We start from the raw sequence: 26,655 nt of genomic DNA on the forward strand, positions 1-26,655 counted from the left end.
AAATCTACATATTTTCTCTCTTTCTGGGATATTTACTGCAGTTTGAAAATCCGGCTTTGTTGGTATGTCCTTTATTAAGTTTAGTAGCAGCCTTAATGCTTGCTAAGTGCCTTCAGGTAATTAGAATTGTCTTTTTATCGTTCTTATTTTGATTTTTTTTTTTTTTTTGAGATGGAGTCTCGCTCTGTTGCCCAGGCTGGAGTGCAGTGGCAAGATCTCTGCAACCTTTGCCTCCTGGGTTCAAGTGAGTCTCCTGCCTCAGCCTCCCAAGTAGCTGGGATTACAAGCATGTGTCACCACGCCTACCTAGTTTTTGTATTTAGTGGAGACGGGGTTTCACCATGTTGGCCAGGCTAGTCTCGAACTCCTGACCTCAGGTGATCTGCCTGTCTCAGCCTCCTAAAGTGCTGAGATTACAGGCTTGAGCCACTGTGCTCAGCCATTCTTATGATTACTTTTTAAATTGTTAATTTTTTAACACCTCACTTTTTTGTTCATATGATTTTTTCTCCACAGCTGAATGTGAAGAAAGGAAGTTTTGTAGCTAAAATAATAAAAGTGATTAATTTTTACTTGGTGTGTACTCTGACAATAACATTGAATATTATAATGAAGGTAAGTAACTCTCTGAGATTCCTATAGTAAAACAAAATGAATAATAAAATATATTGGACTAACTTTTAATGAGAATAATGAGATAGCACAGTAATAGAGTTTGAACAGTATAATTTTGAGTTAACAATTGTAACTAGCATATTGGGTGAGAAAGTAGGATTCTGATTCTTTTCTGTATATAGTCAAAGAGAAAAAGGGAATGCATATTTTTCATTAAGTTAAAAATTTCATCATTACCTGGTTAACCTTAAGCAATATATGGAATAAAGTGAGACAAATGAAAAATGTTTAGAAGAGTGGGTGAGTTACTTGAGCCTAGTGGGATAAGGTTGAAACGTTCTTGATCACCTGAGGTCAGGCGTTCAAGACCAGCCTGACCAACATGGTGAAACCCATCTCTACTAAAAATACAAAAAAATTAGCTGGGCATAGTGGTGCATGCCTGTAATCTCAGCTACTTGGGAGGCTGAGGCAGGAGAATCGCTTGAACCTGGGAGGTGGAGGTTGCAGTGAGCGGATATATTGCCATTGCACTCCACCCTGGGCAACAAGAGTGAAACTCCATCTCAAAAAAAAAAAGAAAAGAAAAAACAAGAAAAGAAATGTTTTTACTACCCCTATTTTATAGTTGTAGTTTATGCTTCAGTATAAGGTTATGTGATTGATTTATGTCAGTGAATCTCCTTGCTTCATAGTCATACCATATATTATTTATTCATATTTTTGTTTTGTAGTCTTGCTATGTTTTCTGTCTCTAGTTTTGGGAGAAGCATGTGCAGTAAGCATAGCTAATATTTCTTCGTTAACTGGTGTTTTTCTCTTCTAGATGTTTGTCCCACACAAAGAAAATGGGCACATGCTGAAATTCCTTGAAGTAAAATTTGGACTAAATATGACTAAGTAAGTTTTGGATTAAGTAAGTTTACCTAAATCTATACCACTTAGACGATAAAGATAAAAAATACTCAATGGCCAGGCGTGGTGACTCATATCTGTAATCCCAGAACTTTGGGAGGCTGAGGTGGGTGGATCATGACCATTTGAGTCCAGGAGTTTGAAGCCAGCCTGGGTTGTGGCAAAACCCCATCTCTACAAAAACAAACAAACAAAAAAATTTAGCTGGGTGTGGTGATCCACACCTGTGGTCTCAGCCATTCAGGTGCTGAGGTGGAAGGACCACCTGAGCCTGGGAGTGGGAGGTGGAGGCTGTAGTTAGCCAAGATTGTGCCACTGCACCCAAGCCTGGGCGACAGCGAGACTCTGTCTTTAAAAAAAAACAAAAAACACTTAGAATGTGTTTGCCACATTGTTAAACTTTAACATTTTGTTGTAAACGCAGTGATTTGAAGTAGACATTCTCAGTCCATCAGTGAGCATTTCTGAACATCACTCCATGTCTAACATCCTTCCCCACTGCTAGGGAGTCAGGATTGGAGCTTGGAGATGGATGAGAAATGAGGATGTAGATAAACATATATACAACCAGGAGTCTTGTTGATCATACTTAGGGTGGGAAAAATATTTATCCTGATTCATTACTGCTCAAAAGGTTTACATTTCAAATTTTGTGATTTATCTTAATAAGTAGATATCTCTTTTTTAAATGGATCCTAGTTGAGTTACATTTGCCAATACAGAGTAGGTCTATCCAATAATAATATAATGTGAACCACTTATGTAATTGTAATTTTCTAGTAGCCATATTTAAAAAAATACAAAGAAACCAGTGAAATTAATTTTAATATATTTTCTCTAATATATAAAAATATTTTAACTTGTAAGCAGTGTAAAAACTATTAAGGAGATATTTTGTTTTTCAAATTCTTATTTTGCTTTTTCTTTGAAATCTGGAGTAGATTGTAAAGTATGTTTCAATTTGAATTGGCCACATTTTAACTGTTTAATAACTGCATGTCTCTAATAGTTACCATATTCGACAATGCATTTGTAGAGGTTAGCCGGCTGAATTGTTTGTTGTCTTCTAGATAAAGATAGAAATGAAAATTCCCTAAAAACTATATTGGGCTTTAGAGATGGTTACATTACTTGGTAATAAAAAGCAGCAGTTTTATTAGAGCAGTTTTGGTGAGAGCACATGCTTCGTTTACTAATACAATACTATTATCTTTTCTTTTTTTTTTGAGACAGAGTCTCACTCTGTTACTAGGCTGGAGTACAGCGGTGCAATCTTGGCTTACTGCAACATCTGCCTCCTGGGTTCAAGCAATTCTCCTGCCTCAGCCTCTCGAGTAGCTGGGACTACAGGCACGTGCCACCATGTCCAGCTAATTTTTATATTTTTAGTGGAGACAGGGTTTCACCATGTTGGCCAGGATGGTCTTGATCTCTTGACCTCGTGATCTGATCCCCTCGGCCTCCCAAAGTGCTGCGATTACAGGCATGAGCCACCTCGCCCAGCTATTAGCTTCTTTTATAAAGGATAGTACCTTGCTGTTATAAGTAAATGAGTGTAGGAAATGTGTTTTTTCTTAGTTTTTACTGATATTAAAAAAATACTTCTGTGTTCAGTACTTTAAAACGTCTGTGAGTTTAATATTGTGCTTTTTGTCTTCTATAGGAATTTTACAATGAATTGGCTCCTCTGTCAAGAATTCCTGCAGGCACCATCTCAAGATTTTTTTCTACGATTGACACAGTCTTCTTTATTACCTTTCTATATTCTAGTGTTGATTATTTGTTTACTTTCTATGTTGCAAGTTATTTTTAGGAGGATTAAGTAAGTAACTATGAGAATCATATTCCTAACATACATTATGGAAACGTATAAAATACTTATTTTTAATATTTTTCCAATTTTTTATATTTGTTTTAGAGCTTCTAATTCCATTCTTTTTTTTTTGACATAGAAAGTATCATTATAAGATGTGTTGACCAGGTGCAGTGGCTCATGCCTGTAATCCCAGCACTTTGGGAGGCCAAGGTGGGCAGATCACAAGTCAGGAGTTCGAGACCAGCCTGGCCAACATGGCAAAACCCTGTCTCTACTAAAAATAAAAAAATTAACTGGGCATGGTGGCATGCGCCTATAATCCCAGCTACTCAGGAGACTGAGGCAGGAGAATTGCTTGAACCCGGGATGCAGAAGTTGCAGTGGGCTGTGATCGTGGCACCACTGCACTCCAGCCTGGGCAACAGAGCAAGACTCCATCTCAAAAAAAAAGATATGTTAACCAGAAAAATTTAAACTTGGTTTTTATACATCTAAATAGGTAATGTCCAGATTTAATATAGTTAGAGACTTAATATATAACTGATATTTAAATAGTCAGTTAAACTTTTACAGACTGATTCACTAATTTATACAGATTTTTACTTAATATAAGAATAATTTCTTCTATTTAACTTAAATGAAGTTAGCAGTATAAGTAATTTCAAATTATAAAGTTTGAGGCCAGGTGCAGTGGCTCATGCCTATAATTCCAAAAATTTGAGAGGCTGACGCAGGAGGATTGCTTGAGGCCAGGAGTTCAAGACCAGCCTGGGCAACATAGTGAGACCCCCATCTCTTAAAAAAAAAAAAAAGAAAGAAAAGAAAGAAAAATCTACAAAGTTTGACTAGCCTTTGATGTTTTTATCATGTTTGAAAAGAGGTTGTGTATAATTTTTTCATTTTGAGAATTTAGTTACTCAAATTATGATTTAACTATATTAGCAATTGCTAGTTGAGTCATAATTGATCTTGGAAGAAGAAACTACAAATCTATTTTTTTTTTTTTTTGAGTTAGAGTCTTACTCTGTTGCTAGGCTACAGTGCAGTGGCACGATCTCGGCTCACTGCAATCTCTGCTTCCCTGGTTCAAGCGATTCTCCTGCCTCAGCCTCCTGAGTAGCTGGGACTATAGGCATGCACCACCACACCCAGCTAATTTTTGTATTTTTAGTACAGATGGGGTTTCATCATGTTGGTCAGGCTGGTCTTTAACTCCTGACCTCAAGTGAAACACCCACCTTGTCCTCCCAAAGTGCTGGGATTACAGGCATGAGTCACTGCGCCTAGCCCTTTTTTTTTATTCTGAAAATTCATGTTTAGTCTTTATAGAGTTTGTTGTCTTCAGGTTCTAGAAGCCATTTGCAACAACTTAAGAGATATATGATAGGTATTTAACTACCAGAACATACTTTCAAATTTTAAGGATCACCTATATTTTTTGTTATGATGAAATATAAAATTTTAGGTATGTCCTTCAAAGATGATAAACAATGTATCTTTGGTTTTTCAAAAATATATTTTCAAAGTATTAAAAAATAGATTTTCTTTTTGTAGTGGTAAGTCCCTGAAGGAAACTGTTACTCTTGAAGATGGATGAATTGGAGAAAGACCAGAAATAATTTATCATGTAATTCACACTATTTTATTGGGTTCTCTTGCAATGGTTATAGAAGGGTAAGTGTACTTTATTTGATCCCTTTGTTTTTACAAAGATTGTCGGCCAAGCGAGGTAGCTTACGCCTGTAATCCCAGCACTTTGGGAGGCTAAGGCAGGCGGATCGCCTGAGGTCAGGAGTTTGAGACCAGCGTGACCAACATGGTGAGATTTCATCTCTTCTAAAAATACAAAAATTAGCTGGGTGTGGTGGCATGCGCCTGTGGTCCCAGCTACTGGGGAGGCTGAGGTGGCAGCATCTCTTGAACCTGGGAGGTCAGGGTTGCAATGAGCTGAAATTGTGCCTCTATACTCTAGCCTGAGCAACAGAGCAAGATCCTGTCTCAAAAAAAAAAAAAAAAAAAAAGCCAAAAGAAAACAAAGATTGTCCTTTTTAATGGTAATAAGTAGATAAATCCAAGAATATATTTATAAAACTTTATAAAAACTCAAAACCTATATACTTATAAACTTTCTTAATTTATCTGGAGTTTAGAAGGTGTTTGTAGTACAATGAACTGACATTTACTTCTTCATTCATTTGTTAAAAAAGCTATTAGCTGGGCGAGGTGGCTTATGCCTGTAATCTAAGCAATTTGGAGGCCAAGGCAGGCAGATCACCTGAGGTCGGGAGTTCAGGACCAGCCTGACCAACATGGTGAAACCCTGTCTTAAAAAAAAAACTATTGAATTTATTCCAAGTTCTAGGTATTATGCTAGGTGCTGAAGGTACCTTGGTAAGCAATAGTAGAACACACAGTCTCTAACCTTATTTAACTTATGGCCTAATGGAGGTGACAGATGTTAATCATACAAAATTAAAATTACAACTTTGGTAAGTGAAGGAGAGGTACATGGTTCTGTGAGAACATAGAAAACAGAATTTGACTTAAAGAGGTCAGAAAGGTTTTCTAAGGAAAAAGTACCTGAGACCTGAAGGGTAAGTAGGAGTGGACGAGGTGATAAAAGAGGCAAGAGGATTGCAGGTAGAGGAAATAGCTTATGCCCAGGCCTGGGCAGGAAGGATCATGGCGCATTGTTGGTGGAAGGAAGAGGAGCTCAGTATGGCTGAAGCACAGTGAGCACACGGTAGGCTTTGTTGAGGACGTTGGAGTTTTCCCTTTTATCCTTTACTTACCTCATTTCTTTTATTGTCTTTCAATGGCAAATGATAAGTTGTGTAATAATTGTTTAGGGAGTTTTAATCCTTGAAACATATCTTGCACTATTTATCTTTAAGTCTTGAGTTTTTAAACTTCCTTTGTTCCTCCTTCTATAGAAAATCATGCCCTCTTGTTAATAAACTTTATTAAAATGCATCCGCTCAGTAGAAGGTTTTAGTTTTTTTCATACAATTTTTTGGTTTTTTTCTTTTTGAGATGCAGGCTCACTCTGTCACCAGGCTGGAGTACATTAGTGTGATCTTGTGTCACTGCAACCTCTGCCTCCCACATTCCAACGATTCTCCTGCCTCAACCTCTCAAGTAGCTGGGACTACAGGCACATGCTACCATGCCCGGCTAATTTTTGTATTTTTTAATAGAGATGGGGTTTTACCATATTGGCCAGGCTGGTCTCAAACTCCTGACGGTGATCCACCTGCCTCAACCTCCCAAAGTGCTGGGATTACAGGCAGGAGCCACCACACCCAGCCTAGTTTTTTCATACTCTTTTAGTAATAGTGGGAGATATAAAAATATATATGATAGGATCCCCCTTCCTAGAAGCACACAGTCTAGATGGGTAAATGCAGTTTTCAGAAATTCCTGAGACCATCCTTACTTCTGTCACCAGCTGCAAATTTAGGAGTCCCCCAAACCACCTTCAGTCTCAATAACTAACAAGGACTCACAGAACTTAGAAAAGTTATTATAGTCTCCTTTTGGCTCTCTGAGCAGCACCATGGCGGTTGGCAAGAACAAGTCCCTTACAAAAGCCAGCAAAAAGGGAGCAAAGAAGAAAGTAGTTGATCCATTTTCTAAGAAAGATTGGTATGATGTGAAAGCACTCGCTATGTTCAATATAAGAAATATTGGAAAGACGCTAGTCACCAGGACCCAAGGAACCAAAATTGCATCTGATGACCTCAAGGGTTGAGTGTTTCAAGTTAGTCTTTCTGATTTGCAGAATGATGAAGTTGCATTTAGGAAATTCAAGCTGATTACGCAAGATGTTCAGGGCAAAAACTGCCTGACTAACTTCCATGGCATGGATCTTACCCGTGACAAACTGTGTTCCATGGTCAAAAAATGGCAGACAATGATTGAAGCTCATGTTGATGTCACGACTACCAGTGGTTACTTACTTCATCTGTTCTGTGTTGGTTTTACTAAAAAACGCAACAATCAGATAGGGAAGACCTCTTATGCTCAGCACCAACAGGTCCGCCAAATCTGGAAGAAGACGGTGGAAATCATGACCTGAGAGGTGCAGACATGACTTGAAAGAAGTGGTCAATAAATTGATTCCAGACAGCATTGGAAAAGACACAGAAAAGTTTGCCAATCTATTTATCCTCTCCATGATGTCTTCGTTAGAAAAGTAAAAATGCTGAAGAAGCCCAAGTTTGAATTGGGAAAACTCATGGAACTTCATGGTGAAGGCAGTAGTTCTGGAGAAGCCACTGGGGACGAGACAGGTGCTAAAGTTGAATGAGCTGATGGATATGAACCACCAGTCCAAGAATGTGTTTAAAGTTCAGACTTAGAATAGTGGCAAATAAAAAGTCTTATTTGTGGGGAAAAAAAAAAAAAAAGAAAAGTTATTATAGTCAAGTTACAGTTTGTTACAGTGAAAGGATACATATTAAAATTAGCAGAGGAAAGAGACCCATAGGACAAGGTCCAGGAGATACCAAAGCGCAGAACTACCATTTGTTCTCTCCCAGTGGAATCGTGCAGATTCCTGATTTTCTCTCAGGAACGACGTGTGACAGTACACGCGGAGTACTGTCAATCAGGGAAGCTCACCCATGCTTTGTGTTTAGGGTTTGTATTGGGGCTCAGTCATATATACATGATTGACCACCTGTGTGGCCGACCTTAGTCTTCAGCCCTTCAGAGGTTGAACTGATACCACATGGCCCAAGGCTCCCACCCAGGCAAACTTGGGTCCTTTGCTGCTTTTTTTGTTTTTTGTTTTGAGACAGAGTTTCGCTCTTGTTACCCAGGCTGGAGTGCAATGGCATGTTCTCGGCTCACCACAACCTCTGCTTCCTGGGTTCAGGCAATTCTCCTGCCTCAGCCTCCTGAGTAGCTGGGATTATAGGCACGCGCCACCATGCCCAGCTAATTTTTTATATTTTCAGTAGAGACGAGGTTTCACCATGTTGATCAGGATAGTCTTGATCTCTTGACCTCATGATCCACCCGCCTCGGCCTCCCAAAGTGCTAGGATTACAGGCGTGAGCCACCGCGCCCGGCCCCGTTTGCTGTTTTATAAAACCACAGTGGCTTACATTTATACTCTGGCCCCAGATTCTTCCAGTCTCTTCTAAGTTTGACACCAGGGAATATATCATGAAAGAGTCTGGTTGTTCTCCTTAGTATTCATTACAAAAGTTGTCCCTTGAAATGTTATTTTTACTTGATAATCTGTACTAAGCACTGATACCTATTAATTTTTCTAAACTCTTCCTTTTCCATTTTTAGCAGTTAGCATCTCCTACAAAGATGGGCTCCTTTTGTTTTCTTTATAACCTACAACATAAAGTAATGTATTTTCTTCTAATACAAGTTAATTTTTTCTGTACACCTGGATTTCTAATCTTTTTGATTTAAAAGCTCAATTTTTAAATTTTTATTTTTAAAAAATCTTAAAAGTACTATATGCAGAGTATAACAATCCCTAATAATAGAAAAATAGAAGTAAAAAATAAAAATTGCTCCATTCTACCTTTCTACTCCTCAGAGATCACTACTGTTAGCAGTATCTTTCCATATTTTGTTTTTTGTTTTATTATTTGTTTGCGATGGAGTCTCATTCTGTTGCCCAGGCTGAAGTGCAGTGTCATGTTCTCAGCTCACTGCAACCTCTACCTCCTGAGTTCAAGCGATTCCCCTGCCTCAGCCTCTCCTGAGTGACTGGGATTACTGGCATGCACCACCACAACTGGCTAATTTTTTTGTATTTTTAGTAGAGATGGGGTTTTGCCATGTTGGCCAGTCTGGTCTCAAACTCCTGACCTCAGGTGATCTGCCCACCTCGGCCTCCCAAAGTGCTGGGTTTACAGGCGAGAGCCACCACACCAGCCAAATTTTTGTATTTTTAGTGGAGACAAGGTTTCACCTTATTGGCCAGGCTAGTCTCAAACTCCTGACCTCAAGTGATCTGCCCGTCTTAGCCTCCCAAAGTGCTGAGATTACAGGCGTGAGCCACTGCACCCAGCCTCAGGTGTTATTCTTCCTCGTGCCATATATCTACATTTAAAAAAATAAAAAGCAAAAATTAGGATAACACTGCAGATGAAGTTTTGCATTTTGCTTTTTTGTTTTTCAATAATCATGTAATCAATACCTATTGAAGAACACAATTTTTTTTTTTAATTTTCTTGCTATTAAAACAAAATGCTGTAGTTAAAACCCTTGTGTGTGGCCAGGCATGGTGGCCCATACCTGTAATCCCAGCACTTCGGGAGGCTGCGGTGGGTGGATCACTTAATGTCAGGAGTTTGCGACCAGCCTGGCCAACGTGGTGAAACCCCATCTCTACTAAAAATACAGATATTAGCTGGTATGATGGCACATGCCTGTAATCCTAGCTATTTGGGAGGCTGAGGCAGGAGAATCGCTTGAACCTGGGAGTTGAGATTACAGTGAGCCAAGATCACGCTGCTGTATTCTAGCCTGGGCGACAGCAAGACTCTGCTTCAAGAAAAAGAAAAGCTTGTATATATACCTTTATACTCTTATGCTAATATATTTGTAGGCTACATTACTAGAAATGGCATTGCCTATCTTAGAGTTTTTTGGGTTTTTTTAAGAGAGAGTCTTGCTCTGTCGCCCAGGCCCTGGAGTACAGTGGTGTGATCTCGGCTCACTGCAACTTCTGCCTCCCAGGCTTAGGTGATCCTCCTGCCTCAGCCTCCCAAGTAGCTGGGACCACAGACATGTGTCACTATGCCTGGCTAATTTTTGTAGTTTTGGTTTCACTGTATTGCCCAGCTGGTCCTAAACGCCTGGCTTCAAGCGATCTACCTGCCTCAGCCTCCCAAAGTGTTAGGATTACAGGCACTCCCAGTCCACCAAATTGCCTTCTGAAATGCTCTAACAGCTTATACTCTCTCCAAGAATACAATTTTGCTGCATCCTCATCAGTATTAATGCTTTTATTTTATCCTCATTTGTTCCCAAGTCTCCTTGATTTTTAAAAAACTGGCTAACAATCTGTTGCTGAAAATCAGAGGCTAAGCTTTTTTACTGTTCCTTAACATTTTGGTATTTTTGTGGGTGGTAGGAAAGAGCTCAGAGAAGAAAAATTAGATAATAATGATATTCACAGGATGTCTCATATATGACTCCTTTTGTGTTTTCTAGCTTGAAGTACATCTGGATTCCTTATGTGTGCATGTTAGCAGCATTTGGTGTATGTTCTCCTGAACTTTGGATGACACTTTTCAAGTGGCTTCAATTAAGAACTGTACACCCAATATTGTTGGTGAGTTATTATTTTGTGTTAAGTATTTGTTTCTCTTCTAATTATATAAAATCAAATGCTAATAAATGAAAACTATTAAAATAACATGAATAAATTACATTATGACTTACAGGAGGAAAAACTGATCCCGTGCGAAACATTTTTAAAAGTAATTTCTGGGCGGGGCACAGTGGCTCATGCCTGTAATCCCAGTACTTTGGGAGGCAGAAGTGGGTGGATCACTGGAGGCCAGGAGTTTGAGACCAGCCTGGCCAACATGGTAAAACCCTGTCTCTACTTAAAATATATATATTAAAAAAATAGCTGGGTGTAGTGGTGCATGCCTGTAGTCCCAGCTACGCAAGAGGCTGAGAATCAAGAATCACTTGAATCAAGCCTGTAATCCCAGCACTTTGGGAGGCTGAGGTGGGTGGATCACGAGGTCAAGAGATCGAGACCATCCTGGTCAACATGGTGAAACCCCGTCTCTACTAATACAAAAAATTAGCTGGACATGGTGGCGCGTGCCTGTAGTCCCAGCTACTCAGGAGGCTGAGGCAGGAGAATTGCCTGAACCCAGGAGGCGGAGGTTGCGGTGAGCCAAGATCGTGCCATTGCACTCCAGCCTGGGTAACGAGCGAAACTCTGTCTCAAAAAAAAAAAAAAAGAATCACTTGAACCCAAGAGTCGGAGGTTGCAGTGAGCTGAAATCATACCACTACAATCCAGCCTGGGCAACAGAGCAAGACTCTGTCTCAAAAAAAATAAAAAATTATGATGATCAAAGTAATACATTTCAATGCATACAACTTAACAAAAAAAGGTAAAAATATAAGTGAATCAGTAATGTGGGAGATCATCAAGAATTAATTTTTTTTTTTTTTTTGAGAATGGGGAGGAGGAAAAAGGAAGAGAAAGAAAGAGAGAGAATGGGGAGGAGGAAAAAGGAAAATTAATTTTTAAAATATCTTTCTTGGTTTGATTTAGAGCTATGGTATATTTTCTATGTGAATGGAACATTCTGCCTGCTAGGTGTTTGGAATACAAAGATAATAGCATAGTTAATTTCATCAAGTGGATTATAATCTCTGGGTGTAAAAACAGAGAATAAGAATTTGGCCCTCTCTCTGCTGCTCCCTCCCCTTCCACTTTCTCCAGCTTGCCTGCTCTTCCTTCTGTTCCTGTCCTGTCTCCTAAAAAACAAAAAGAAGTTTTCATAGGGTGCTATTAGAACATAGAGAAGGGCTACTTAATTCTTTTTGTTCTTGTTGTTGGGGGGATTCAGATAATGCTTTCCAATCTGAGATTGAAAAGATATTTCGTTATTAGGCAAATAAAGGTGAAAGAAAGGATATTCGTGGTAGCAGGAATAGCCACAGAGGTAGGCAAAGAATATGATGTAATCAAAGGGACTGGGGGAAAAAAGCACAATATATTTCGTTTTTCTTGGTGCATAAAGTGTGAGGTAGGTAGCGGTGGTCAAGAAATGAGACTGGAGAAGTGAAGGAAGGTGAGGCCATGGAGGCCCTGATTGTCATGCTGCAGAGCTGCCTCTCATGCTGTCGGCAAGGGGAAGGCATTGGGACGTGTATGCCTCATGGAAAGTGAGAGAGTCAGACTTTCATATTTTACTCTTACAATTCTGTGAAGGATAGTCCTACGAGAAAGACTTCAGTCACAGAGGATGCCAGAGTGGATAAGTAATTGAAGCTTCAATTTATTGAATGCTCACTATGTCAGGTACTGTTTGAAGCATTTCACGTGCTATTCAATCCTAGATTTTCTCTGTTTTATAAAAGAAAGCAAGGCTTTAATTGGTTAAATAACTTGCTTGAGATTATCGAGCTTATAAGTATGGAAACCAGGATTCATGCCCAGGATTTTCTTTTCTCTTTTTTTTTTGAGACAGAGTCTCACTGTTTCTCCCAGGCTGGAGTGCAGTGGCATAGTCATGGTTCACTGCAAACTTAAACAACTGCCCTTAAGCAATCCTCCTGCCACATCCTCCCAAGTAGTTGGGACTTCAGGCACACGCCACCATGCCTAATTTAATTGTGTTTTAATTATTTTTTTTAGAGACAGGGTCTCACTATATTGCCCAATCTGGTCTCAAACTGGACTCAAGCAATCCTCCCACCTTGGCCCTTTAAATTCTGGGATTATGGGTTTGAACGACCACACACAGCCACACCCAGGTTTTTCTGACTGCAAAGCCCATTCAATTAATACTATGCCAGATTGGAATGAAAAAAGTAGTTAGAATATCAGTAAGTCTCACTGATTGATTAAGTATGGGCAAATGAGGAAGAGGGAGATACCTTGGATGTTTCCTAGGTTTCTGGTTGGTATGACTGTGGATCATAGGGTCACTAAAAGACATGGGACAATAGGAAGAACAGGTTTTATTTTAGCAGGAAGATGATACATTATCTTTAATAATAGACATATGTTTTGCCAATCTTATTTCTAGGAGAATTTATGAATTCTTATTTTAAAAGACTAGTGTACTGATATATATTAGCTATTTTTCTTGTGTTAATTCATTGTCTTTTTTGTTGTTAGCTTTTCATATGGTAATGTGCTATCCTTTGTAAGATCTGTATAACATAAATTTCTGGCAAATTTTTCAAATATTGACTTGCTAGTTGAAATATTATGAGCATTACCTTTTTAATGTTCTGCCTTAAATTTTTATAGTAATGCTTATGTCTCACTTTACTTACAACTTAATATCTTTAGAACTCTTTATTTTTCACCCATCTCATTCTGTGAACTAGGTTCTATGTTCACTTCAGTTTCTTTGAAATTTGTATAACTATAGAGATATATGATTGGTCATAGAGTCAGTGTGTATTCTGACATGTATTTATCTGTAATCCTTTTTGCTTTAATATTTTAGGCTCTTATTCTGAGCATGGTTGTGCCCACTATAATAGGTCTCAGCTTATGGAAAGAGGTAAAAGAAAGTTAGACTTTTATATTAATAAAATGTATATTATCTACAAAGGTAGTGATAAATCTATATGTGTGGGTAGAAAACATGTTGAGGTACTATCCTAACAAAATAAAATGTAATATTCTTAGTCATACTTAATTTTTTTGTCATTAGGAACATTGTAGAAGAGCTAAAACATTTCTAGAATGCCACCTGATGCAATTTTCTGTAGTCTAATGCTAGTGTTAATTCAGTCTATAATTGGCAAAGGAAATTGCTGAGTAAATAGGAATTAATATTTTGGTATTGGTAAAGTTTTAATAACTAAAGTTTTAGTAACTAAAACTTTATCATCTGTAAAATGATATAAATTCTGCAAATTATTGGACCTGAAAATGTATGTATGTATGTATGTATGTATGTATGTATTTAGTATGTGTGTGCCTGAAAGATATAACTGATGACCAATTTATCATTGTTTGATAAGGATAAAATTATTTATTGAGTCAAAACCGTGAATTAACCATAAAATAGATGATTTGGATTGAGAAAAATAAGCAGGCTATTGAAGGAAAGCAAAGAGATCCATCATGACATTTTTTCCATGTGAACAGTGTTGTAATATCATTTGCCTTAAGTTAGTCTGTTAGTCTTTTGAAATACTGTGGAACAGTTTTAAACTTTCTAATTACTGACATACACCTTTTGGGGATTTTTTTTTTTTTTTTGCATTTTAGTTTTTTCCAAGATTAACGACAGAATTAATGGAACTACAGGAATTCTATGACCCAGACACAGTGGAACTTATGACCTGGATAAAGTAAGGATTGAAGTTCCCAAGACTATTGTTAAGCTGTTAATCACTGCATGCTATCTACTGAATTCAGGGGAAATAATAAATGAATAGAATACTTTAATAATAATACCAAATTTTTCTCATAAAACTCAAGAGTTTTGGGGATATTTAGGTTTTGGTTGGACTTTGTGATTCTAATTTTCTGCTCATCTCCACGGGCTTGAAAATACAGAATTGGTCAATATGAGATTTGAAATTCCCATTGTCAAACACTTAGAAATACGGGATAAAAAAGAACAGGTATCGTTTTATTTAGGTAGTCAAGAGGATGCTTATTTTGCCCTGTGTTAGAGGTGAATTAGCAATGGATTACTAGTCTTGATAACCAGGGGTTTTAGATTTTAATGCCCACACAGGACAGGAGATGTGATCTTAGGCTTATGGAAGCAGGGAATTGGAATTGAGAACTCCCCCAACACACACATATGTAACTGAGGGACCCTCAAAAAGCTACACTGGCAGTGAAAGGATAGAATAGAAAAATACCACATTAGTGAAAGGGTGGAATAGTAAAATACCCAGTGGTAAGAGAAAGAAGATAAGAAAGCATGTCTCTCTTACATTCATCTCTTGGTCAAAAAAAATCTCCCTTCTCAATTTATAGCAATGGATCTGAATTTATGTGAGTTTATAGTTTGAAATTATACTTGTCTAATATAATTTGAAATTATATTTGTCTAAGAAACCTCAAATTAAGAAATTAGCCTTAAAAGTAGTTTGGGGTTGGTCTGGAATGGCTGACACAACCTCAACCCATGTTATACAGGATTCCATAAGTAAAGTTTCATGCAGGTAAGCTCTGAAATTTTAAAACACATAAGCAGTTCAATACATCTTGTGATAAATAGCAGAAATAGACCTCTAGCTATTTCTCATAATAAAATTTGTGTCATTTAGGATTTGCTATATAACAGAGTGCCACAAAACTTAGTGGCTTACAAACAATAAGCATTTGTTATTCCACACCATCTTGAGAATTAGCAGAGTTGGGGTGCTGGGGAGGAATATTTGGGTCTGAGCCAGTTCCACTGGGACTGGATAGTCTGGCATGGCCTCTGTCACAAGTCTAAGGTTGGCTAAGTGTCAGCTGGGGGATCAAATTGACTTGGGCCTCTGTGTCTTATCATCTAGCAGGTTAGCTTGGGCTTATTCACAAGGTGGTATTCGTAGACTTCCCAAGAGCAGCAAGAGAGGGCAAATCTCAGTATCAAGCATGTTTTAAGTCACTGCTTATCTGGTGCTTACTGTTGTCCTATTGGCCAAAGCAAGTCACATGATTAAGACCAGTTCCTTCCAAGAACATGACCATAGGGAAAGGAATCATTGTGGCTGTTTTTGTAACCAGTCTGTTCCATGGATGGATACTATGAAATAACTACATTGAAATTTATTAAAGACATAAAAGAAGATAAGAAAACATGAAAAAATGTTGAAATACTCTCAAAAAAGACCAGAAAAATATGGGAGAAAAGACAAAAAGTGTTTCTAGAAATTTAAAATAGGTTTATAGAAATAAGAATAGGTTTAGTATAATGTCTTGTTACTATAACATACCTTCTATTTTATAAAAATAGTTTTCTTTAGATCACCCTTGGCCGGGCGTGGCGGCTCACGCCTATAATCCCAGCACTTTGGGAGGCCGAGGCGGGTGGATCATGAGGTCAAGAGATCGAGACCATCCTGGTCAACATGGTGAAACCCCGTCTCTACTAAAAAATACAAAAATTAGCTGGGCATGGTGGTGCACGCCTGTAGTCCCAGCTACTCGGGAGGCTGAGGCAGGAGAATTGCTTGAACCCCGGAGGCGGAGGTTGTGGTGAGCCGAGATCATGCCTTTGCACTCTAGCCTGGGTAACAAGAGCGAAACTCCATCTCAAAAAAAAAAAAAAAAAAAAAAATCACCGTTAACTATTGCCCATTAATACTTTTTGTGAATTCTTTTTGCTATTGTGGAACACTGCCTTGTGTTGTCATTAACAAAAGAGGAAGTTACATCTCTGTATGATTTGCCACATATTTTCAAAGACAGCAAAGGCCCAAACAATTACATACTGAACATGTACGTTACCGTCATACAATTACTGTGTTTTATATCTGTTTCCTTACTATTGAGGAGAGTGGCCATATGCCGTTTCTTTATTTCAATAGCCTGGCACTATCTCTAGCACGTAGAGGTGGGCGCATAATGTTAAATGCAGACAGTGAATAAATAAGTGAATGTATTAGATCAGCCCTTTGGGACCTGCTTGTAGGTTTCCTACCTTGCAAATAGCATCTGTCTGGGACTTTGAATAATGATTCAGAGTAGAGAAGTCCTACATGTGTCTGAAGACAGACACATGGCTAAAGACAGAGAAGGAGCAGGAGGAGAGATGGATTTGGAAGGAGATGGGTTGTAGGTAGTTAATATTTGCAAAAGATGGAGTTGAGAATTCACAGTATCACCATTGAACGAGACACCTTATCTAAAATAATATATTCTTGTTTCTATCCCCTTACTCTTCAGTATTTTTAATCATATTATTATCACCCAATATATATGTTTACTGCTTATTGTCTTCCCCCTGCTCCCTCTTTTTAGAAAAGTTTCTGTATTTTCAGCACAAGTGCCTGGTACATAAGTGCCCAATTTTTTTTAATGAATCCATAAATGAAATGAAAACTGGCATTGAAACTTAAATGTATAAACATTGTAAGTTGTCTGGTATTTCAGAGTTGATAAAGATCAATGATCTAAATAGTATACTTACCTTTTCAGTGTGTAAATCTTTATGATTCTTTGCAGAAGGCAAGCTCCGGTTGCAGCTGTGTTTGCAGGGAGTCCACAGTTAATGGGTGCGATTAAATTGTGCACTGGATGGATGGTGACAAGTTTGCCTCTTTACAATGATGATGATCTTCTCAAGAGAAATGAAAATGTAAGACATTTTGAATTCTACATTTGGATCTGTTTTCCAGCACTTTGTATTTTAGCATAGTCTGCAGTATACATATGCTTCTATGTAGCTAGGAAAGTCCAAACAATTTTAGAAGAGTTCATTAACTTCCATTTTAAAAAACCTGTATAATTAATACATCCAACTAAGAGGAGACCCAAGATTGAAATATTAAGTTCTTTGTTTTATGAACAGTATTGATATATTTCTAGGAAAAATACTTAATTTTCCACAAAGTATCAAGGGACCAATGTGTAATACTTCACCCAGGTGGAGTACAGTGGTGCAGTGTCAGCTCACTGCAACCTCTGCTTCCTGGGTTCAAGTGATTCTCCTACCTCAGCCTCCTGAGTAGCTAGGATTACAAGCGTGCACCACCACGGCCGGCTAACATTCTTTTAATTCACCCAGGCTGGAGTACAGTGGCACAATCTCGGCTCACTATAACCTCCACTACCTAGGTTCAAGCAATTCTCCTGCCTCTGTCCCCTGAGTAACTGGGATTACAGGCGTGCGCCACCACAGCCAGCTAACATTCTTGTAAAAATATTGTTCTCAATTAAATTTTTGAAAGAAGACTGCCAATTAATGTCTTGGTACTGTACAGTTTTTCTCAGCTGAAGTTCTAATATGGCTTTTAAAACATTTATTTTTTAATAAATGGACTGTTGACTCAGTGTAACATTAGAATGATATCTAATTACGGTTTAGATAATATATTATTTTGAATGTTTGTATGGATTTAAATGGTGACTTCATACCTGAAAGCAATGATCAACCGTACCTGAGTTCCCAATATTCTGTTTTTCCATTTTAGAGAATTCCGTAAGTTTTTAAGCATATTCTAAGTTAAGGAAGAAATACAGCAATATAGAAATTAAGAAAGCAGACTCAGGAATTAGAGTACCTGAACCCAAATGCTAGCTCTGCTGTGTGTTAGCTTTGTGACCCTGAGCAAGTTACTAAATCTGGAAATCAGGTGAGAAACATAGTTCTCACCTTCTACTTATGAGAATTAGATGAGATTATGTACAATGCCTGAAACATAGTAAAATTTTAAAGTTAGCTATTATGTTATTATTCGGTACTATTAAGTTGTAGTTGCATGCACACACATACCCATGGACACACACAAGATACAAGAAGAGTGAAAAGGCAGGAACAATCAAACAATTCTACCTATAAAAATCTAAGAAGTTATCCTAAAAGGCAGTCCCTTGATCTGGGCTTTGAAGGATGATTAGAAACTTGTTTGGAAAAGAAATATATATTATTCCAGGCTGAAAAAGTAATATGAACCAAGGAATTTGTAGCCTTGAAACTAGAAAATACAATGAGGCCAAATTCTGACAGACCTGGAATGTCATGCTGAAAAATTTAGACTTATCCTTGAGGCAGTTAAGAGACAATGACTTTTAGTAAGCCTGGCAGTGGAATGGTTAGAACTGCTTTGGAGAGTTAATTATGGTCATGGCAGAAAGAACAGATTGAAGCAGGCAGGGGAGAGATCAAAGATGGGGAGATCTGCCTGAGAATGATTTCCTTGAGAGACAGCAGCCATCTCTGATACAGTATTTGCTGTGCTTCCAAAAGATAGAGTTGCTTAGGCAGAGTATAGAGAGCATATGCCTGAATTTTATTTTGTGTGGTTATAAAACAGCAAACTCTGACTTTGTTTTCTTTTGATTGGTCTTTTTCTAATATGGAATTTCAGAATTAGTTGTAATTAGGTCAGAATTCTAGTTAGGTTCTAATTAAATTTTAAACACTTTAGAGTTTTATGTAACTTGTCTATGAGAATAGTAACCACAGTTTTTCTCTGTGGTATATAGTACATAGCAGGTGTGAATACATTTATTGTTAAACTAAAATCTAAACTGAATTTCATAAATGAGACTGTATCATTTATTATTTTTTATTATTATTGTTATTTTTTGGAGACAATCTCACTCTGTCACCCAGGCTAGAGTGCAGTGGTGCAATCTCGGCTTACCGCAACCTCAGCCTCCCAGGTTCAAACAATTCTCCCACCTCAGCCTCCCAAGTAGCCTGGACTATAGGTACACACTGCCATGCCTGGCTAATTTTTTTTTATTTTAGTAGAGATGGAGTTTCACCATATGACCAAGGCTGGTCTCGAACTCCTAAGCTCAGGCAATCCAACCACCTCGGCCTCCCAAAGTGCTAGTATTACAGGTGTGAGCCACCACGCCTGGCTCCTTCCTTTCCTGCCTCCCTCCCTCCCTTCCTTCCCTCTTTCTCTCTCTCTCTCTTTCTTATATTTTTTTCTTTTTCTCTCTGTCTCCCCCCCTCTTTCTTTCTTTTCTTTTTTCTTTTCTTTCAATGGAGTCTCACTCTGATATGGTATGGATTTAAATGGTAACTTCATGTCGGAAAGCAGTGATCGACTGAACCTGAGTTCCCAATATTCTGTTTTTCAATTTTCCAGAATTTCATAAAGGCTGGAGTGCAGTGGCATGATCTCTGGCTCACTGCAACCTCCATCTCTCAGGTTTAAGCGACTCTCCTTCCTCAGACTCCCAAGTAGCTGAGACTACCAGTACGTGCCACCACACCTGGCTAATTTTTGTATTTTTAGTAGAGATGGGGTTTTGCCATGTTGGCCAGGCTGGTCTCGAACTCCTGACCTCAAGTGATCTGCCTGCCTGGGCCTCCCAAAGGGCTAGGATTACAGGTGTGAGCCACTGCACCTGGCCAACCATATTATTTAAATTAGGTGGAGTCTCTAATTCATAATATGTGGCTAATCTTTGTATAATCCCCTGGGCCAGTGATTTAACCTGGGACAATTATCCTGCCAGGGGACATTTGGCAATGTCTGGAGACATTTTTGGTTGTCGCAATGTCATAACAGGTCAGGAGGGGTTCTATGGGCATCTTGTGGGTAGAGACCAGGGTTGCTGATCTACATTGCAGAGAACAGCCTCCCTCCTGTCCCAACGCAAAGAATTATGTGACCTAAAATGTGAATGGTGCCAAGGTTGAGAAACTGTGCTCTAGGCTATCAATAATGTTATTGCAATTGCATAGAAGTGTTTTTTTTTAATGCCCCAACAGTATATTTTAATTTCTTAACACTTAAAAATAAATAAAATAGTAAGTAACTATCAATAGATATAGGCTGGATAGGATAGAACCATTCCCACTGAAACTTAGCTCGTGTAGTGAAATGATGAAATGAGGGAGATACTTCCTCTTGGTGTATCAGCCTTCTGTGTGCCACAGAATGTTGAGGGTGGGTATTCCTAGCATGTCAGTGGACATGGGAACTGAAGGTACTAGATAGGCAGCAACGGTGACAGGTAGGAGGCAGCTACTGGGTGTTCTGCAAATAGATTGGAATCTTACTCATTCTAGATTTCAAATCTTAGTATTTTCAGGCCAAATTGTATATGATACTTGGGCCTAATATTTGAGATTTTATTATTTTTTGAAGGATAACAAGAGTTGATCCAATATTAACATTTCAGAAAAACTGAAAAGCCTTATTATCTAATAAGATCCAGAGCTTATTATCTAAGAAGTTCAGCAGAATTATAGTAAAAAGCACCAAATAATCAAGACATGAGTTTTGATAAATATATATGTGAATATTTATAAAATATCTTTATTTTTCATAATACTCAGTACTGAGAACATAGTATATGCTTGAGGTATAGTTTCAATTTACAGAAGTTTTAAATGTCCTTTAAAATTTATTTTAATTATATTCTTTCAGAACTACCAAATCTATTCAAAGCGATCTGCTGAGGATATTTATAAAATACTGACATCTTACAAAGCTAATTACCTAATTGTAGAGGATGCTATCTGCAATGAGGTGGGAACCATGAGAGGCTGTAGGGTTAACGATTTATTAGACATTGCAAATGGCCACGTAAGTAACCATTTGGAAAATTTTTTTTTTTTAGGAAAATGACTTTATTTAAACTTGTAATCTTTAAACTTTATTTTTGGAACTTAACTAAGAATATCGCTGACTTATGTAATGGGGAGAGCTTATTAAAAGTAGTTTGAAGTATTTTTTCAACATACAAAAGAAAAGCTGGGCATTTTTGCAAAAAAAAAAAAATAATATAATAATAATAATATCAATACCTGAATTCCTTATTCATTGCTTGTACTTATGCAGGTTCCAACTCTCATAAAAGATGGCATAATTTGATTTGATGATGATTTTATTTTATTATAATAATCTAAAGAGCAACTGGTTATCTTGTTATATTTTGGAATTTTTTTGTAATTTGATTCATGTCTATCTAGAAAAACTGCATACTAAATTAACACAGACCCTATTATCCACAGAAAAACATGGGTCTTAAAAGCCATGTTAGTTGTTAGGACTTAGCTGTATCTTAATTTCTGCATTGATTTCAGCTATTTTACCAAGCTGTCTTTTCCACAAGTAGACCGAAGAGTGACGTGTGTGTGTGTGTGTGTGTGTGTGTGTGTGTGTGTACCCTCTCCCCCTGCCATGGCCTTCCAGTGAAGGCAGTTTGTATATCTGAGACTTAGTGTTGGCTGGAATGAATTCTTGACTCCTGAGAAAGCTGGGGGTGAGGGATCATAGGAAAAGTCATTGTAAGTGGTAATGTATATACTATTCAGGTTGCAGCCAAGATTTTTTCTGTCTTTTCCTAAATAATCATAGCTGTTTATCTTATCCAAGATCAGTTTGGAGGTAAGAAATTAGTTTTTGTGATTTCCACCTTTCTTTTCTTGATGACCCCTTAATCTTGTAATATAAACTTACTCTGTTTTGTGCTTCATGCATTTTGAATTTCACTGTTGGTACTTAGTGGCTGTGATCTTTGGTTTATTGTTGACAAAATGGAATTGTATGAAGCCTTGATACAGTTTCAGTAATTGCTACTATATTACTATCTGCTGTCTGGAGCCTTTCTGTTCTGCTCTGGCTACCCACCTTTCTGCTCTGTTTTGAGGATCAGCTTACTTCTCTTTTCACGTCATGCCTGGCACGGACGTAAGCTAATCTATCCTTTTAAAGTTGGCAATCTGGCATCTTTCATAGGCATTAAAATATTACCTAATTTTTTTTTTTTATAAAAACTCCTTCAAGCTAACTAAGCTATCTTAGTGAACGTCATTTGGTAAAAGTGTAAAGGTCTGCAATAAGTCACAGAAGTTTCCTTGCTTACTCAATAATTGTGAGTCAATTCTACACAAGACAGGAGTTTGAATATATTTGGGAATATAATATGTCCATTTCTCAGCCTCGGTAGGTTTCATGATAAGGTTCTTCACAGCAATGATAGTGGATTATGGAAACATTGTGTTCTAAATTTTAGGATTAAATCTTTTAAAAGAAATCTTTTAAAAAACATTTTATACTGATTTCTCAATGTCAATGGGAAGTTCAGGAGTATAGTGGGCATGGTGACTCACTTATGAAGAGGCTTCTATTTGCTAACAGTGAGATGTTGTATAGACAGTGTTTATCAGTAATGTGTTGTTTCATATAAATACAGTCATTTGTACATTGATTGCATTTCTGCTATAAGTTTAATAAGCTTTTTAATATGTTTGATATCTTTTAATAGATGGTTTGTGAAGAAGGTGACAAGCTAACCTACTCAAAATATGGGCGATTTTGTCATGAGGTCAAAATTAACTATTCTCCATATGTGAATTATTTTACTAGAGTATACTGGAATAGATCCTACTTTGTATATAAAATCAACACTGTGATATCCTTCCAGTCTTGAAAAATAACAGAGCCTTCATTTCAAAGACTACCTGAAGTAAAATGCAGTTTTCTTCTACCTAGTCAGTGTCTTTTGCAGATCAGAGTATGGACATTTGAAATATTGCTGCTTCTTTCCATTCTGCTGTTAATTGGATCCAGAGTTCTGTGGGAAATAGAAGATCAAGCATTACTGTCCTTTGATTAAATGTGGTATCTACCACTCTGCAATATTCCAGACAGGCATCTGTCTTCCTTACTGTTATGTGCTCTTTAACACTTTTAGTGATTGCAACAGTTTCCCCATAAAATCTTCATTATATTATAATATTGATCTTGAATTTGAATATGTTCAAGGTCAGAATAGATTTCTCAAACATAACATTTAATAAATACTTAATGTGATATAATTATTTAGTAGGAGGAAGAAATTATTCCTACCTTCAAGCAAGTTTCTGAAGGTGTTTTATGATGTATGACAACTGAAGTTTTACAATAAAACTAATTTAAATGTTAGCTGAAGATATGTGGCATTTAAATTAAACTAGAAATGATATAAAGGCAAGTGATTTTCAAGGATATACATAAAGATATTTCTAGAATTTTCATGATACTGTTCTCATGATCTGCTGCTTATATAAGTGAGCACTTTCTTAGTAATACGTAATGCATGATGTTATTGCATTTTTAAATGATAGTGATTAGTTTTCTCACTTATGCCTATTAATTTGATATCAGTTTAATCATGATAAAACAATAACTGTTACCTATAATATATTTTTTTAAATGGACATTTAAAAGAATGTTGTTCAGGGTTTTTTTTAAGAAAATACTGATATGGGGTATACAATCTGTTCACATGTTTTCTACTGAAGTACTAAGTAAAACATTAAATCCTTATCAGAATAAAAATATGTGTTCTGAAATGAGCAACAATTTCTGGAGATACATGCAGTTGCTATTAAACATGCTTCTGCATACAGATATAAAACACAAGCAATGTTATTTATGAAACTGTAATGCAATCTTCAACATCAAGAAAAAAATAATTATAATAAAATTTACAACACAGTTTCACAGTCTAAATGCTATGTTCCTTTAAGTATTTTCATATTTTTAATCATTTATTAAGATAAACTTTTAAAAAGTTAATTTGTCCTTATAATGAGATTCAGGATAGATGTACCCTATAGATGTGTCATTTTAATAAGGTGGGACACTTGTTTAGTTTTTCCTTTTACTCATGTTCAGTGAACAGATTTTTATAATTCTCACTTATTCGAGTGCTGCAAAACTTGCATTTTCGGTACTCTAAATTACTACATTAGAAGGGAGCATTTCCCCATTGTCTTTATTTTCTGTTATGTTGTAAAAGTACATTACATTAGAAGGGAGCATTTTTCCATTGTCTATTTTCTGTTATACGTATGTTGTAAAAGTACATGCATTCTTAGACTCTCAGATGCTTTGCTCTTTTGGAGCTTAAGAATTGTTTGGTGATGATATCATATATCTGATTAGTTTCAGTGGTTCTCATTTCACTCTTATACCTGATTTTTTTTCTTTTTTTTTTTTTTACCTAATTTTTTAACTATATTAAGATAGTTGTAGGTAGTGTACTTCAGGTTGACTGTGTACATCTGAGTAGTGAGTCACTAGTATTTTGCTTCAAGACTTCTGAAAATATTACCATAGTTACCTAAGCACACAGTGAGTAGTTACATGGTAGTACTTGTGATTAGAGCATGTAAAACAATGTAATTTAAAAGTCATCTTACGTATTTTGAAGAGGAAATAGAACCCCCTACTTTTTATGTAGTGTGAAATATTTACGTGAATTTTTATTAATTTATATCATGACCACCTGTGCTGAATTAGGTTTGGCGCTTGTGTTTTGTTTGACATGTTAGTAAGTTGCTTTTGCTTCTTTCTGTCAACTTATTTCTTAAATAAAATTGATCTGGAAAAATTGTTATGGGATGTTTTAAATAATGAATTTTTCATCTAGCATCATTTGAAAACGAAAAGTAAGTTTTATTATGGAAATGACAATATTGAATATGACAGATGAGTTTATTTGCTTCTGGGATTTTTTTTTTTTTTTTTTTTGAGACGGAGTCTCTCTCTGTCACCAGGTTGGAGTGCACTGGCATGATCTCAGCTCACTGCAACCTCCACAACCTCCACCTCCCAGGTTCAAACAATTCTCCTGCCTCAGCCTCCCAAGTAGCTGGGACTATAGGTGCCCGCCGTCATGCCTGGCTAATTTTTGCATTTTTAGTAGAGACTGGGTTTCACCTTGTTGGCCAGGATGGTCTCCATCTCCTGACCTTGTGATCCACTCGCCTTGGCCTCCCAAAGTGCTAGGATTACAGGCGTAAGCCACCACGCCCAGCCTATTTGCTTCTGTTTTAACTGCAGTTAAAACAATAGTACTAGACAACTTCAAGTGGGAAGCATTTAATTTATTTCTTCACTTATTTGTAGAGTGAACAAATGATTCACAATTCTACAAGTAATTCCACTTCGGTAACTTAACAGTTCTTAGGTTTGACAATTAAGATCTACTATGAGAGGAGAAGAGTTTATGGATTTTGGGTGGAAGGAATTTCTTGAAGAAATAAAAAATGTTCTTTGCCCTTGGTATTGCAAACCCACTGATATAAGTGCCTGAATTTATTTCTAAGTTTATTTTTTATTTTCAAAAAATTATTATATGTTTCCTCATTTTCCATAAGAAAATTTTAGCAATGTTTTCTTACCAATAAGCACAGAAAAGTAATAAGCAAATCTTAGTTAAAAGTAACAATGGGATTTCTAGCTTCCTGAATTAATTTAGCCTCCCAAATGCCATACAAACAATCTAACATAAAATTTACCTTGAATAAGATATATGATATTGATTCTGAGCTGCTTTGTATTTTTTCTAACTTTGGCATCTGTACCTTGGTGCTTTCTGTTTGACTGGTAGATTTTAGAACCTAAGGAGTATGCATTGTACTTCAACGCTAACTTTTTCTTCATTACTTTCTGTGTATATAGACAGCATTGTTTTGGTAGAACATTAACCCAGATTACTAGTAACTTCGTGTTATGGCATTCTTCTACACAGTCCAGATTGATTTAAGGAAAAGCAGAAATGGAAGTCCAAGTGTGTTATAAATTGAGTCTGAAAAACATGCTTTAAAAAACATAGATTTAATTTCTTGAAGAGCACTGTGAATAGCCATTGTATTGTTTTGTGTCTCAGAAATCAGTTGTTTTGATCTCCTATTTTTGAACTGTTAAAAAATTTTTATGCTTTTTGTGGATAAAAGTAGTGCCTCTCTTTATACAACTGACAGGGTTTTTAAAAATATGTAAGTTTTTTTTGGCAAATTTATTTTAAATGCTTTAATATTTAAAAGGTATATGTTATTAATTAATCTGTATATTTAAAAACTTTTTGTAAAGCCAATAACTACTTCCTGATTTACATCTCAGTATATTCTCCTTTCATTTGCCCAATTTAAAAAACATGTAGTCTCTGTTGTTGCTATTTACTAATCGTTATAGATGCCAGTGTGTAT

At 36.9% G+C, this 26,655-nt stretch overlaps 2 pseudogenes; both read left to right on the forward strand.

Moving 5' to 3' along the window:
- The first annotated feature begins 49 nt into the window (after positions 1-49).
- LOC135277964 (probable C-mannosyltransferase DPY19L4) lies at positions 50-23,772 on the forward strand (annotated as a pseudogene).
- Positions 6,903-7,736, forward strand: LOC135277963 (small ribosomal subunit protein eS1-like; annotated as a pseudogene).
- Positions 23,773-26,655: the final 2,883 nt, after the last annotated feature.

The sequence above is a fragment of the Aotus nancymaae genome, unplaced genomic scaffold, assembly GCF_030222135.1.
Source record: "Aotus nancymaae isolate 86718 unplaced genomic scaffold, 86718_ANA_hifiasm-v0.15.2.pri h1tg000036l, whole genome shotgun sequence".
In the NCBI taxonomy this organism is placed as follows: domain Eukaryota; kingdom Metazoa; phylum Chordata; class Mammalia; order Primates; family Aotidae; genus Aotus; species Aotus nancymaae.